The 15,576-nt window shown below is 41.1% G+C and overlaps 1 long non-coding RNA gene across 1 annotated transcript; it reads right to left on the bottom strand.

Moving 5' to 3' along the window:
* Nucleotides 1-936: 936 nt before the first annotated feature.
* On the bottom strand, nt 937-15,567 carry LOC308583649. Its single transcript, XR_014006310.1, has 2 exons — nt 15,454-15,567; nt 937-1,782 (listed from the first exon to the last, which is right to left on the bottom strand). It is a non-coding gene; the product is annotated as an uncharacterized lncRNA (long non-coding RNA).
* Nucleotides 15,568-15,576: the final 9 nt, after the last annotated feature.

The raw sequence follows: 15,576 nt of genomic DNA, 5'->3' as shown, positions 1-15,576 counted from the left end.
GCAAAGATGCCCAGCACTGCACCTGTAGCCTGCTCATTTCACTGATGAGCATGGATGTGAAGATCTTGTCAACTACGCTGCCAGGTAGATAGCCTCCGAATTTTATTTAGCCCACCAGGGCTCAATAAAACTCCTGCCTTTGTTGCCCAGCTGCTTCAGAGAGCTGGTGTAGCATAGCAACAGAGACCTAGGGAAAATAAAAACACAATAGCTGCTTTGAGTTTTGCTTCTGCCACACAGCTCACTAGGCAACCCCAAGCAGGCCTCTTGGTCTTAGCCCTTGACCTATGTTATGGGGATAATACTCCTCACCAGGTCATCTGCGTGAAGCACTTTTGTGCTGTGTAGGGGCTAAATGCTAACTTAGCTTTGCAAACACGTGGGAAGTGGGTTGTCAAGCACTTGCAAGGCCATGATGCATGGCTACGTGGTCTGCAATTTGGTGTTGTCGTAAAGCTTGAACAAAATAAGAATTAAAGACAGGTGCACTTGTGGAAAGGTAAAGGTAAAGGAACCCTGGACGGTTAAGTCCACTCAAAAGCAGCTATGGGGTTGCAGTGCTCATCTCACTTTCAGGCCAAGGGAGCTGGCATTTGCCCACAGACAGCGTTCCAGGTCATGTGGCCAGCATGACTAAGCTGCTTCTGGCACAACAGAACACAGTAATAGAAGCCAGAGCGCATGGAAACGTCATTTACCTTCCCGCCACAGCAATGCCTATTCATCTACTTGCACTGGTGTGCTTTCAAACTGCTAGATTGGCAGGAGCTGGAACAGAGCAATGGGAGCTCATTCCGTCGCAGGGATTCGAACCGCCAACCTTCCAATCAGCAAGCCCAAGAGGCTCATTGGTTTAGAGCACAGCACCACCCGCATCCAACTTGTGTGTACATTATACTGTAGCATTCTATAAAATGATGTGGGTGGGAACTGAGGTGTAAGGTAGTTTGTTTATTTTTCTTCTTCTTCTTCCTTACATTGACTACAGCATCACGTTTGTACCACAGTCAGAGAGTGGAACAAGAGGGCATGCATGAATGATGCCGGAGGAAAGCACTTTTGTGTGCAATCCTTCAGAGAAATTGTTCAAGAACACTTCATCCGTGGAACAGATTTCCTCTAATTCTTCAAGGTCGGTGTCTGCATGGGTTATCTGCCAAGTAATTGTCAGTCACTTATGCTGAAAAGGAGCGGGGTCATTTTAAAGATCAATAGAAAACACAAACATTTTGTGTCATTTTCTACTTTTCATACGACACTATTAGAAAATTGCTACTTTGACAAAACACATTAGGAAAATGTACTGTGCTGGCATTTTAACCACTGAGGGAGCTGGGTGGAAAGCAAAATCAGGTGGATGGCAGCAGACTATTTATGCCAACTGGAAAAAGCAAATTTGTTCCCTTCTGCGCCTGCAGAAATAAGTCCAGACTTGTGCGTTCTTTGGAGCTCCTTAAAACAATACATTTCAATGACAATAGAACAATCAGGAGCTTTGAACTGCCCACCAGTGGAGTTTCTCCTTTGTCTCCTCTTGACAACAATGTTTTGTCCATTTATGTCCCCAAAGCTCAGGCTACCTCCATATTCCAGTGCACAAGATGTTATCAGGAAGGCTAAATAAGAAGTCCTGAAGAGGGTGGCGCCAGCTCTGAGTGACAGAATAAGGAGAGGAGTTTCTCATAAGTTGTCACTATGCTCTTAGCGCTCAATCGTTCATTCTGTTGTTACTTTCGTATTGGACTGAGCCTTTGACTATAGCTAGGCAGCTGTCCACACATGCTGAAAGAAAATAAACATTTTTTTAAAAAAAATATTATAGGTATGTAAATTAACCCAATACAACTATGCTAGGCAATTGTGTTTATTTGTTTTGAAAAATTTTAGCCCATTCTTCATCAGTATTGATCCCAGGGCAGATTATAGAAAACAAAATATCAACAAAAGACAATGCAAACAAACAAAAGCAATTAAAAAGTAATTTAAATAACAGCCATAAGTGCACTCTGAAACAACCTGTAATACTGCAGCTGGCTCCATCCTTCCAGCACTGAACTAGCAGTACAATCCTCATCATTTCTATTCAGTTCTGTTGAATCCATTGCAACTTACTGCCAGGCAAGTGAGGACTGTGACCTTAGTTAGCCTCCTCACATATGCCTGGACAAATTGGTATATTTTAAGTTGGCACTGAAACAAACAAAACCCAAAGTAGGCACCAGACACACCTCATAAATGGAGCACCATCCCAGAGAAGGCCCTTTTCTAGACACGTAGGATGCTTCCTCCTACTGAGTCAGACCACTGGTCCATCCAGCTCAGAATAGTTTATATGGACTAGCAGCAGCCCTCTAGGATTTCAGGTTGGGTTCCCTCCCAGTCCTACCCAGAGATGCTGTGGACTGAACCTGAGACCTTCTGCATGCAAAGCAGATGCTCTACCACTGAGCTACATAGGAGCCTTCCTCCTCTGGCACTGCATAATGACATATAATTTATTATGATGGGATATCCAGAAGAGCAATCTTTGATATACATTAGGGCTCCAGTGCAGCCTCCATCACTGAACAAGAGGTCCACCTTGGGGTTATCCTGTTCAGTGCCTTGTTCCATTCCTGGACCCAGGTCTGGCAAAAGGTGATAAAGGGACATGGGCAGTCAACATTACATACTGGAAAGGTTGTCAGTGTGATCAACAAACATTTGTAGAGGAAGCCTTTTGAAATCAGTAAATCATCCCCCCCCACACACACACACAAAGGGTATTAACTTAACAAGAACCTCTTTGCTCCTCTATAGAAAGAACATGCTGGGTAAATATTTCATACAAGCAAGGTTTGCTGTGGTTGTCCCCTATCCCCATGGGAATTATTTAGCAGGACTCATTGTTTCTGTCTGGTTGCACAGATGTTGCAAGTGAGAGATGTGAGCTACTGGCCAGCTTCAGGCTCAAGAGACACTTACCTAGACAAGGCAATAAAAATTACACGGCAAAAAAAAAAAAGAATTTGCAATTAAATGGCAATGTTCATGTAGAAGAAATAGCAAAACTTCGTGAATTAGGCAAGTTTGTATTATTTTTTGTGCTATGATTATGTAAAATTATGCAGCCTTTTCATTATATTTTCTGTGGTGAATATTTTATTTCATCTGCAACTGGGGAATACCTCAAATTCTCTAGCATGGACATTGTTTCAGATTCCATAGTGAATTATGTTCATTACTGACAGCTCAAGTCAGATTCCCCGATTCTGAAAACAAATCTTTCTCACAAGGGAAAGAGGTATGCTCCATAAGGACTGTTGCCACATATTTTCCACCCGTTCCAGTGGGAATTATGTTGAGTATATGCAATCCAAGTTCTTAGTGGATTGTGCTCTGGAATATTAAGGATGCTGCTTGGCAGTTTCCATTCCTTAACACAACATTTCCATATCAATAGCCTTCCTATCTCAAACAAGATTTTGGAATTCAGAATCCTCTAATAATTCCATTCCCAATCTCCTAATACTGTACCTTATTGTGGTTATCAACAAATTCTATCAACAAAGCTTCGTGTAAATTTCAGCCAATTCTATATTATCACATCTCTAGTATATGATGAGCAAATGGAAATACAATTTCAATCAATGGGAGACTATCTGGTATGGCAGAAAAATAAATAAATATAAATGATCAATGGCCATATAACTTCATTTGACAATATATGACTTGTACAATACTCTGGAGCAGATTTGAGGCAGGAGCTGAATGAGATAAAGTGTATTGCCAAATATTACTTCACTCCATGTTCCACTGACGGCAGTCTTATTGTCAGTAGAGTAACCTATGGATTTATTGTATTTATCTTGTCTAACTTGTTGCAAGTCAGAGGGAAATGTAGCAAGCTAGCAATGCTCAGTTGGTTAGAGTGTGGTGCTGATATAGCCAAGGTTGCAGGTTCGATACCCCTATGGGATAGCTGCATATTCCTGCATTGCAGGGAGTTGGACTAGATGATCCTCAGGGTCCCTTACAACTCTACAATTCTGTGATTCTATGATTTGATTCTATTATACTTTGATACTTCTGTCTTGCTTGTACAATGCACTTCAGTTACTTTTTGAATGCTTTTGATGCATGTTTTCTTCTTTTAAATGTGTCTGAATAGGAAGGATTTGTAAGGCAGCTGATGTTTCTCCAAAGCAATGGGAAACACCAAAAGAATGGCAAACTGTAGAGAAACACAACATTTTCATAGAGAGAACAGGATATGTTTGGGACAGGCTACAGAGCATCCCATCTTCTTGGCCAAGTTGAAAATAAAAACTTTCTATATTTTCTTGCACATTACCAACAAAGGCATGCCATCCTAAGCTTCTTTGGGAAGAAGGATGGGATGTAAATATAAACTGAATCATCATCCAAATGATAGGACAGCAAGGTCTTACAGATTCCTATTGTTATGCATCAGGCACAATAGATTTATTGTTCTACCTAGTGAGCAAAAAAAGATAAGATACACCATATGGCCTCTCACAAATAAAGTGTCTTTAAAAAAAAAACTTCAGAAGAAAAGTAAGTATGCAAATCACTTTTATAGCAAGATCTTCAGAGTGCATTTATTCCATGGATAGATGAAAAGGTAAATCTAGGATTTAATGGGCATCCTTATTAAGAACAACAGTGCAATCCCTGGTTCTGCTCCAGTTAAAATAGTCTTTCTGAGTCCATGTACAATTAATGATTAACTTCCATTATAGTTGCTCATCAACACTGTGTTGGGATGAAGTTTTGTCTCTCAATCTAAGTGAAGTTAGTACTACTAGGGAAGTTAGTAGATGCCTCTAGAGAAATTGAGAAACTGAGAGGTGGCTGGAATGTAATCTGTTGCGGCAATGCAATATTTGGATGTGGGAAACAAGGTTCAAATCCCAATTCAGATATTTGCTCACTGAACAAGCCACTCTCTCTAAGCCTGAACTAGCTCACAGAGTTGTCATGGGGCTAAAATGCTGCTCTAGATTCCATGAAATACAACAGACTGAAATGCTATGCAATTTTCCTTAGAGTAGGTCCTACACTACACATATTAATAACTTGGATTTTTTTATGATGTAGGTATGTTCTGTGTCCCGTCTGTTCTTCATTCATAAGAGACCTGTAATGCCCCCAGTCAAATTTCTATATCTCTGTACCTCTATTACTTTTCTTTATAAAGTGCCTTTACCTTTCTACAATATAGTCATTCAATGTATACCTGTCTTTAATGCCTTCAATGTAACATGAATCCATTGTAAATGGTGTGAGTTAGTTTCATTTGGGGAGGGGAGCAATTATAGAACAACAGCAGCAACCACAACAACAACAATAAAGAAATTCCAGGTTGCCTGCTATCTATATTCAAAACTCATGCAACCAGAAGAACTACATTTCCCAGTGTCCACGGGACCCTGCTTGTTCAGCACTGAAGATACCAAAGACCAATAAAGGCCTTTTAGAGAGCGTTCCCTGCAGTTGCTACCAAGGAAGTTTCAATGAAGGAATTGTTACGGTACTTTGATCCTATGCTGTCATATTAGCATATTGTACACTTGAGTAAAATTATTCCCACTGCAGATGTTTTAGCATAAATGGCTATTAAACCCTCACTCAATCAATTGTTGGTAGGGAGCCTCATATTTGTGCAGCTCAAGGTCCCCCGTGATTCAAATGATCCTACACTGCAATCCTCTTAAAGGCTGTACAAGACCCTCACATACAAAAGGGAAGGGTAATAAATTCTAAGAAAAAGTTCTCTGCTACACTCAAAAGTTAGAGCACAAAATTGCACAGAAGAGGCTTATTAAAAGTTACAACATATTATTAAAATACCCTTTGAAATATAAAGCATAAATTAAATACAATGTTCCATTTTTGTGTCTCCATAATATTTCCCTTATTTCCAATTTGTTATCTATTGCCGAGCACTGTACAGTTGTGTATTTCACAGATTTTCATTAAGGTGATGTTCACTGCTGGGGCTGCATTTTACCAATGGATGTTGAAAGTTGTATATTGACAATTTTCCCGGTATGTGTTCGTAAAGTGATATATGTGCATTTAATTACTTCTGCATTGCTAGAGACCTGAACTGAATACCTTAAGCTCTTTCAGTCTGAATATCTTGCACCAATATGCACATTGCATTTAACAGGTGCTTCATATTTCAAAATATATTTTAACAGTGTATTATTACTTTAAATAAATCTGCTTTGTGCCATTTTGTAGCCTAACTCCCTGGGTACAGTGTCCTCTTAAAAGCTTCAGATTTAATCTACAATTCTGAACGTGCCTTAGAAAATAAGGCTGCAATCTAAACCCCACAATTTGAAATACTGGGGAAGGAGGTGTTGGATGGGGCAGGTGTCTCTCTCTGTGCGCATCCTAAAGCAGTACCACTAGTCTCTGTCCATAGACTGATGCTGACATCTCTTCTCCATTGCAGAGCTCCCCATTCTGCCTGGAAAAATTACTGGCAGCAGGAATCCCACCAGCAGTAGCCCATGGAAAACTCCCAAACAAAGCATTCCAGGTGCAGAGAAGGGCTGCACAGACCTGAAATACAGTGGTACCTCAGGTTAAGAACTTAATTTGTTCCAGAGGTCCATTCTTAACCTGAAACGGTTCTTAACCCGAGGCGTGCTTTCGCTAATGGGCCTCCTGCTGCTGCCGCGCGATTTCTATTCTTATCCTGCGGCAAAGTTCTTAACCTGGAGCAACCACTTCCTGGTTAGTGGAGTTTGTAACTTGAAGCGTCTGTAACCTGAAGCTTCTGTAACCCGAGGTACCACTGTACACTAGTTTCCAAGCCAGGCTGACTGCCATCATTTGAAGATAGTGAGCCTGATCTAGGCTAAGTTGCTATATCAGCTCCAGGCTGGCGTAACACCGAGCAGGATTTTGCCTGCCTTGTGTCCCTGCTGGCGTGAATGGCAAGGCTGCAGATGCAGCAATGGCTATGCCACTTCTACACACCCCACTGATGTCCAGGCAAGTTTGGGATTAGTCTTATTGGAATAGGACTTACTTCTGAGTAAACATGCCTAGAATTGTTGTGTTAGGTTTCTTACATGCATGTTTCGGAGTGGTTGTCCTGGTCCTTATCTGTTGGTATGTCTGGAGTGTACAGGCACAAGACCAGCCTGGGCTCTGCACCCCTTGAGGAGTGTCCAAGAGGTATCTGTCTTTTCCCAGGATGCATCACAACCAATGCCATAAACACAGAGAAACTGAGATCACAGGCCCTGTAAATCAACCAAATCACCTGTTTGCATAGCAGTGTGAAACACATGCTGCATCCTCTTACAGTGCATGCCCTTTTGGTCTACTTTGTTAAAACCAATGACAGCAAAAAGGGGCATTGATAGATATCTAAAAGGGCAGAGGCCCGTGATACATATTGATGTAACATTTGTATATTCTAACTAAGTTGTATAGATGCAAATTTAGGCTGACTTACAGAGAAAGAGGACCCTCTCCCCACCCACCACCAAAAATCTAGCTGTCAGGTATTTCGCTGAGCTAAGTGGTACCAAGAGGATTTTCTCTGCCCAGTACATGGCACATGATTTGGGCTCTCTCCCCACCCAAAATCTACTGGCAAAAACTGATGCTTAGCAAAATGTAACAAACATCTCTGGGGAAATTAAGAGGGTGAGTGTCTGGGGTCTCACTAGCACTCGGCTTTGTAGCCATCCTGGTCACCATGTAAGCGACGACTCGGTGCTCAGGCCCTCGACAATAAATAACACTTCTCTCTATGGTTATATATGTGTACCTACTATGCACTTAGGTGATTATGAACTGACAAAATGGTCTCTCTGGCCAATGGAAATATATACCACCATAAATCTGTCCATCTTCTAAGTGCCAAATAAATCATGGTTGTTTTTGCTACAACACACTAACACAACTACCCCTTTTCCAAAGTTTGGGCTTAGCTATACCAGATAACCCAGAAGAAGTCTGGAGAGCAGACAAGTTTGGATTTTTGTTCCTGATTAGTCTTTCCCCTATTAAAAAGTAAGCCAACCGAGTAAATCAATGGAATAAGCACCCTAAGGCTAGAAAACTAAGGAGAAAGTCCTTGATTTCATTTGGAAAAAGACAAATATTCATAGTGGTATGGCCTGAACACAGGCATCCCAGCTGCATTAATCAACACATGGCAGTCCATCCCCCTGAGAACTGCCATCTTCTGAGTGATTGCACGAAATGAAATTCATGGGGCTAAGCTGAGAATGGCGGAACAAAACTGGCCTGTTATAACACAGCAGCAAAAGTGAGACAGGTTGCAAGGGCTCTTAAAATGAAGGCTTTCTAAATCATTGGGAAGGCATAATAATTAAAGTCTTAGAATACAACCATTACGGACAATAAAATTAAAGCCATCAAATATAAGCACTTGGGCAGCAGTGGTCAACAGGCACCAACCATTCTTTAAAAGTACAGTGTTGATTCATATTAGAAAACCCTTTTCTCCACCATTATATTACTTGCCCATGGGAACAGTGTGCCTGTTCAGATGACACATGCTAAAAAGAAATTGAGGTATGTCTCGAGGCATTGCCAATGGGCTAATCTGGCCCTTTACTTTATTTTTTTCAAGGTATCTTTTTTTTTTCTCTTCCCAAAATCTTATGTTCAAAGAACAGAATAAGTACTCTAAATGGTGGAGGAAACATAAGACACAAAATAAGTAAATAAATAAATATTTCCACTTACTTTCTGGATAGCATTTTTATTGATATAAAAGAAATATAAAAAGGGCTTGCAGCATAAGTTTTAAAGTTATTTTTTAAGGAACACAACAGAAGGAAAACAGAGAAATTGTTAACCAAACCTAGTATCTTAATGTTTTATTTATAGGCATCAATGTTGAGTTGTAATCTGGAAATATACCCTAATGTCATATTTCCTTATTGGACTAGAAAGAAATCTAACACATTTACTACTACTGTTCCCTCTTATTGTGCTTTTATTTGCCTATGAAGTTGAATCTATTCTGAAATGCAGCACCAAGATTTGAAAGGGGGGGACCTACAATGATTAAAGGCCAGAGATCAAAGAAAGAGAGTGAATTGTGTGTGCATCCAAGTATAAAAGCTGCAATAGGTGTAAAGACTGCAATGCTTTCAGATCACTACCACACAGAGTATGAGAGTGCAACTTGGTATTGTTGAAGAACATTACAGGAGGTTGTTGGGAAATAGTTCTTACAACTCGGATAAATCACAAAGGTAGAAGGCACTACTAAAACTCTACTTTTAGAATCTTGCTGCATCGGGTACCACTACCATTTAACATGTTTTATTGTCAACAGTTTCTTAGGCACTGGACAGAAAATAAGTAAGCACAGGGGGAGTATAGGGAGAGGTCACAGTGTGATGAATGAACAACGGGGAAAGGATACAGAGTCCACTGTTAAAAGTAAAGTTGCAGGTAGAGGCTTTGCTGAAGAAATGGATTTTGTGTAAGGTTGCAATGAATATTCAGGAGTGAACATTTTTGATATGAAATGAGGGGTGTAATGAGAGGTGGGATGTCCAAAAATGTCTCTCCAAAGACCATCAAATGTTGACTTTTTCACACAGCCGTTTGCCCATGTTCATTTTCACTTTGGACAGCCGTTTAGGCACTTTTTTTATTCCACTTCTCCTTATTTTGCACACTGTATTAACTAGCCAATCAGGGATCACATGGTGAATGTGATTACTGTATGTTACAATTCCATACTGCCAATCAGATTTCACATTGTCGCAATATTACAAACATAGCTAATTCATTGTGGGGGTCATTCTTTTACTCAGTTGCTTCACACTGCATGGATGAGTGGGAAGGAACACATAATGAGTGGTGGAAAAGGGCAGTGTGCGTACAAATGTTGCAGCTTACAATATAAGATGGGCAACAATCATCAGACCTGCTACTACCCTCCCCGAACCATCACCCATGGAGAGGGGTTTTTCAATGTCTGTGAACAGGGCTGTGAAGTCTAGAGATTTGTTTTGATTCAGCCACAATGTCATGTATAGAATAAGAAAGGCAAGCACCTTCATGAACAGAGAAGGGGAGGATGCCACACCATAGGAAGAATTCTATCAGAAGCCACTGAGACAGGAGTTGGAAAAGAAAAGCATTAATAGCAGATGAGTTGGTACAGAATGAAGAATGCAGGAAAAGATGAGAAGGAAGAAATGGGAAGACTGCCTTAAGTACTAAAAGCTTGGTATGGAGAAAGTGCAAAACCAGTGCGAAGGGATGACTGCCTATGAGCCACTGAGCCAGTTTTACAGTATTCTTACATATAAAGCCCTAAGCAACTCTAGAGCAGGTTGTCATCTTGGCTGTAAGTCCTGGAAGACCTGTTTCCTGCCTTACAGGCCTTTTTCCACTGGCCTGGGAGGATGGGGCCCAGGAATCACTCCAGCTACAAAAGCTAAGGGAGCTGTCTTGGCTGTCTCTAGTGCAGATCCGGGTCATTGAACCTGAGCTTCCACAGCCACTGCCCAGCAGATGTTCTATGCTTATGATAATATTTTATTCTCTTGCTAACTACGCTCTTTTAAATGTGCATTTTTATACTTGACTTCCTATAGTAAGGCTTTGTTTTGATATGATTTTTTTGTTAATTTTGCTGTGTTAAATGTGCATTCTGTAGTTGACCTCCTTTGCAATGTTTTATTTTGAAATCTTTAATATTTTAGTTTCCTGTCAATTATGTTGCCTTAAATGCATACTTTGATGTTTTTATGTCTTATTAACCGCTTTGAGGATTTTTTAAAATAAAAATATAAAGTGGTATAAACATGAAATGAATAAGAAGAATAAGAATACATGGAAGATCAACTCTCCACCCCATTGCTCAGTAAGGGCATTGATATCTACAACAGGAACCTGGTTAGTCCTATGATAGCCTGATGATTTATGGTGAGACAGAGGTGGGGTTTTTCACTGGTAGTACTGGTGTTGTGGTAGGCATTTCCTGCAGAAATATGAGGCCCCATCTATACTGGCATCCCGCCAGTTCTTGAAGATGCACCTGTTCACAAAGGCATTCCCTTGATCTCTTGACACAAGACTCGTTTTTTATCACTTTTAATTGGATTCTTTTATTGTACATTTTATATTGTAATGTTTTAACATGATTGGGTATTTTATTTTTTTTTATTTTAATTACAGTTTTCTTTTAACTATTGTGTATTTTAATCATGTCTGTCTTGTGTAACTAATTTCCATATTTTGCAAACTGCTTAGAGCCTCCATTACAGAACTCTGTCACTACAAGTTTCATCAGGCCCTTTAAAACCATATATCATAAATGAATGCACCAAAATATGTACATAGCTGTATTCCGTGCAGCAATGGCATTTGAATTTAAAGCATTGCAGCTAGCAACAGAAATTATGATCTGTAAATGCCCTTCCAGTTGGTGAGGATAAGATCATCTGAACCCTCAGCAAGCAATTTCCATAGTGTTTAATTGGTGGAGCCATATTGGGAATCATCAAAAAAGAAAAAACATCAGGCATACACTGCATATTTGCTAAGAGAAGGAAGGAAATGGGCAATAACAACAAAGGGATAATTGAGGGCACAAGATTGTTAAAACTTAGGCAATATCCACATAACCTTTCACAAGACATAATACAGTACACCTCCTGCAGATAGTATAATTAACACAATTGTGGTTAGCTTGAATATCTTTAAAACGTAGTCATCTTAATTTCCTAAATATCCTTGGCAGTAATTCCTAAACTGTGGTGTAAGGACTGCTTGTGGTCCACAGGGTGTTTGCAGGTAAAGTTCCATGGACACGAAGAAATAACACAGCAAAGTACTGAAGGCCTTTCCAGACCAAGCAGTGATAAATGATGAATTAACACTCAGTTTCTCATTGTTTCTTTATTAAAAGCAACAAATATGTGTGTGTGTGTGTGTGTGTGTGTGTGTGTGTGTGTGTGTTTCAAACATACAAATAATTGCAATAAAAGCAGCACTGCACCATCCCTTTTATTAAAAGCAGTCAGCTCCCCAAAACCTGCTGGAACAAGAAGATCTTCACCTGCTGGCAAAAGGACAAGGAGGGAACCAGTCTATCTTCTCCGGGGAGGGAGTTCCAGTCTGGGAGCAGGTACTAAAAAAGCCCTTTCCCACATCCCACCAAGTGTGCCTCTGAGGGTGGTGGGACTGAGAGGCCTCCCCCAAAGATCTCAAAACCAGAGGAACACGGTCTTTCATATAGTTTGAACCTAAGACATACATAGCGCTTTACAGATTGCAATGTAAGGATCTGTCAGTTTAAGTTCTCCCACTTTCTTATTTTTCCAACCTTCAATTCGGTTCTCCACATTTCTGCAGCAATTTGTGATTAAAAAAACACTTCTGCGTTTTAGTGCAAGTTTCATTTTGTAAGCATTTTCTCCTAACAGAATGCCTTTCTCACGTTATGTTCACTAATACATTCATTCGTCTGCACATTTTACATAATATATGCATTTTTGTTATCATTGGTTGGTAAGAGAGTTGCATCACAAAATTCAGATAAGTATGAATTGCAAAGGATAGAAGTGAAAATTTGATAAATCTGCCTTTAAATACAAACAGACTTGAATTTCTCCTCCATCCCAACTCAAGAGGAACTGAGCACGTGCAATCCAACCATGCAATACTTTCCCTTTCTCTTCACTTCATATCCCCAGTTGCATTTGAGTGCCAACAAACTGAGTTTTAATTCAATTTCTAGCAGCCTCTTATGTTGTGGCCATAACATAATACAATGTGCTGGTGCACAAAGAACGAACAAACTAAAGCAGTGGTCTGCAGTACAATGTTGCACTAGCCTAAGAGGAATATAGTCACATAAATGATTGTGTTAAGAGTTGACAAAGATTTTCTGTTGTCTGCTAAAATTATAGTCACAAGTAAAATAAATCTTCCATGAAAAATTCCAATCCCTTCCCTTAAAAAATAAATAAAAAGATGGTAATTATAGGGTACTGATTTGGTTTGTTTCTTCACCACATTTTTCTTAACCATAAGGTGAAGTGTAGCTGCATGGTCACTGGAGATGCTCTGGGGTACTGTACATACTATAAATGTGCTTTTTAATGTCAAAGACTTCACAGGCTATTGTTAAACCATTTTATAGCTGTTCCTTTCATTTCTATGTTCATTACAACACCACTGTATAATTTACTGCTTGGCAAGGGCTTTGGGCATAGAGCCATGTACAATAAATGTGTAGCTTTACATAACTTCTTATAGAAAAAATTAGCTTTGTAAGTTTGGTAAAGCGTTGAGTCATTGTTCATTGCAAACTTTTAATTAAACAAAACATTCAATTTATTTTTCTTTTGCAACCTATCAGATGATTGTTTTCCCTTTACTTCAAGCACTTGCAAACTTTTTCTACCCAGGAAGGCCACCCCCCCTTCTTCTTTTTAATTGTTTTTATTAAAGATTTTCTGGGGTTACAAAAGTACATACATCGTTTCTATTTTCAGATCGTAAAGTACTTTCTATGGATCATTTTGTTCAATGTGAGACTTTGATGTTGTATACAGTATTATTCTGAATTTAAGAATGTTCTGGTGAAAGTCCACAATCACCATTTTCAATCCCCTTCACAACCACACACAAACCCTTTTGCCTAGCACAATTCCCACCTAGAGCTCCCAGAGTACCATGGACCCTAAATGAGCATATGTTTTATCTGTCGAGTGCACCACAGCAACACAACAGCTGTGCAGCAAAGTATAACATGCAGAGGCCCAGGTGAGCCTTTATGTTGCTAAATAAGGATAGCCAAATCTTTATGCAAGGCTCTCCTTGGCAATAATTCACAAGTATTAGCCAATGCAAAATATTGCAACCCACCTTCTAATAGTGACTCACCATTATTCTCCCAGTATTTGCACTGACCCTGCATTACCTTCCAAGCTGAATTCAAGCTACTGGTGGCTATGAACTACCCTGTAGCTATGAGAGCATGTCTATCATAACGTTTAAGCATACCACCACTATGAACCAAATAATGCCTGCAAGGGAATATAAACAAGTGTCATGGGTGGCTGCACCTAAACTCTAGAATTACTTTCTTAAGAAGACTTGCCCAAGGTTGTAGGGATGGAAGTCTACTGTGGATGTTTTTGGTTGCACGGATGGAGTGGTGTGGAGTATAAGGCAGAATAATTAGTACACTGCTAACAGTCCCAAGTCTTTGGGACAGGGCAGGCTACAAGTCCAGTAAATAAACAACAGCCAGACTCCAGCTACATTACCACAGTCGTGCACCATCAACATAGTACATTTAAAGCACATGGCTTCCCCCAAAGAATCCTGGGAACAGTATCTTACCCTCCACAGAGCTATTAGTCCCAGAACCTTTAACAAACTACAGTTTCCAGCATTCTTTGGGGGAGGCAACGTGATTTAAATCGGAGTCATAACTGTCAACCTTCCCCTTTTTTTAAGGGAAATTCCCTTATTCCGAATAAGACTCCTCGCAAGAAAAGGAAAAAGTTGACAGCTCCATTTGATCAGGTTGTCCTCAGGACACCGTGCAAAACTTTTGTGCATGGGCAGCAGAGTCTGGAAGCCCCGCTGGATTATTGTGGTGGAAAACCCAGTTGGTCACTTCAGCCAATGCATTGTTTAATTCCAGAAAAGTTCGGGGGGAGGCTGTGCACGTTTACCCAGTCTCGCTTAGTCAATCAAGTAAGCGGCACAGGAAGCCCAGCGCGCCCGTTATTGCCTTAGCAATGTATCGATCGGTCTGTATATTTACAGCCGGTGTCAGATTTCGGCCTCAATTCCTCCCTTCCCATAAACTGTCGCCACATAATAAGTAAACAAAACAAACAAACAAAAAATGCACGCAGCCGGCCGTCCATAGGAAGATCCTTTGTCAACAAGTGTTAAAACTTGAGTTTTGTAGTGGGGGGACGGGACGGTGCGCGTCACGCTGCAACCTCGCGCTAGAATCAAAGCCCCACTTATTGCAGCAGGACTGATTGATCAAGAAACGCAACTACTACTGCACGTGTGCATGCATGAACGGACCCGGGGTTAATGATCCCTAGGCAGGGAGGTGGGCCAGGCACGAGGATTTCGCCTAACCTCCTGCGTGGCGTCACGTACGCCCGAGCAGGTGAAGGCGACGACGATGCATAGCAAGCCAAGTCATCATCTGTCTGTGTGTTTGTGTGCGAGTGTGATCGCGCGCCCGCCCGCGCACGTTTGCAACCAGCGGCTCTGGCACCCCATGCGCGCTGCACGGGCAACGCCCCCCTCCGCCCGGGACGCTCTATTTCTCAACTGTAAAAAAACCACAAACCCACACGCCACGCCCCTCGCTCCTTGGAATGCCCCGCCCCTTCTCTTCCCGTAACCGCCTCCTCCTCTCGCCCGCCACCACCCAGCCCCGCCTACTCTGTGATTGGTCCAGCGCGCTCCTTCGCCGAGAAGCAGGGGCCTCCCTCTCGCGGCTGCCTCAGTTCCGCGCTCCGTGCTCGAGTAAGCAGTTGTCCTCCGCTTCCGAGTGCCAGGCGCCGC

This window comes from Podarcis bocagei (genome assembly GCF_964188305.1).
Source record: "Podarcis bocagei genome assembly, chromosome: 3".
NCBI lineage: Eukaryota > Metazoa > Chordata > Lepidosauria > Squamata > Lacertidae > Podarcis > Podarcis bocagei.
The sequence above is the reverse complement of the archived record's forward strand: the minus strand, read 5'-3'. Positions and strand labels throughout refer to the sequence as shown.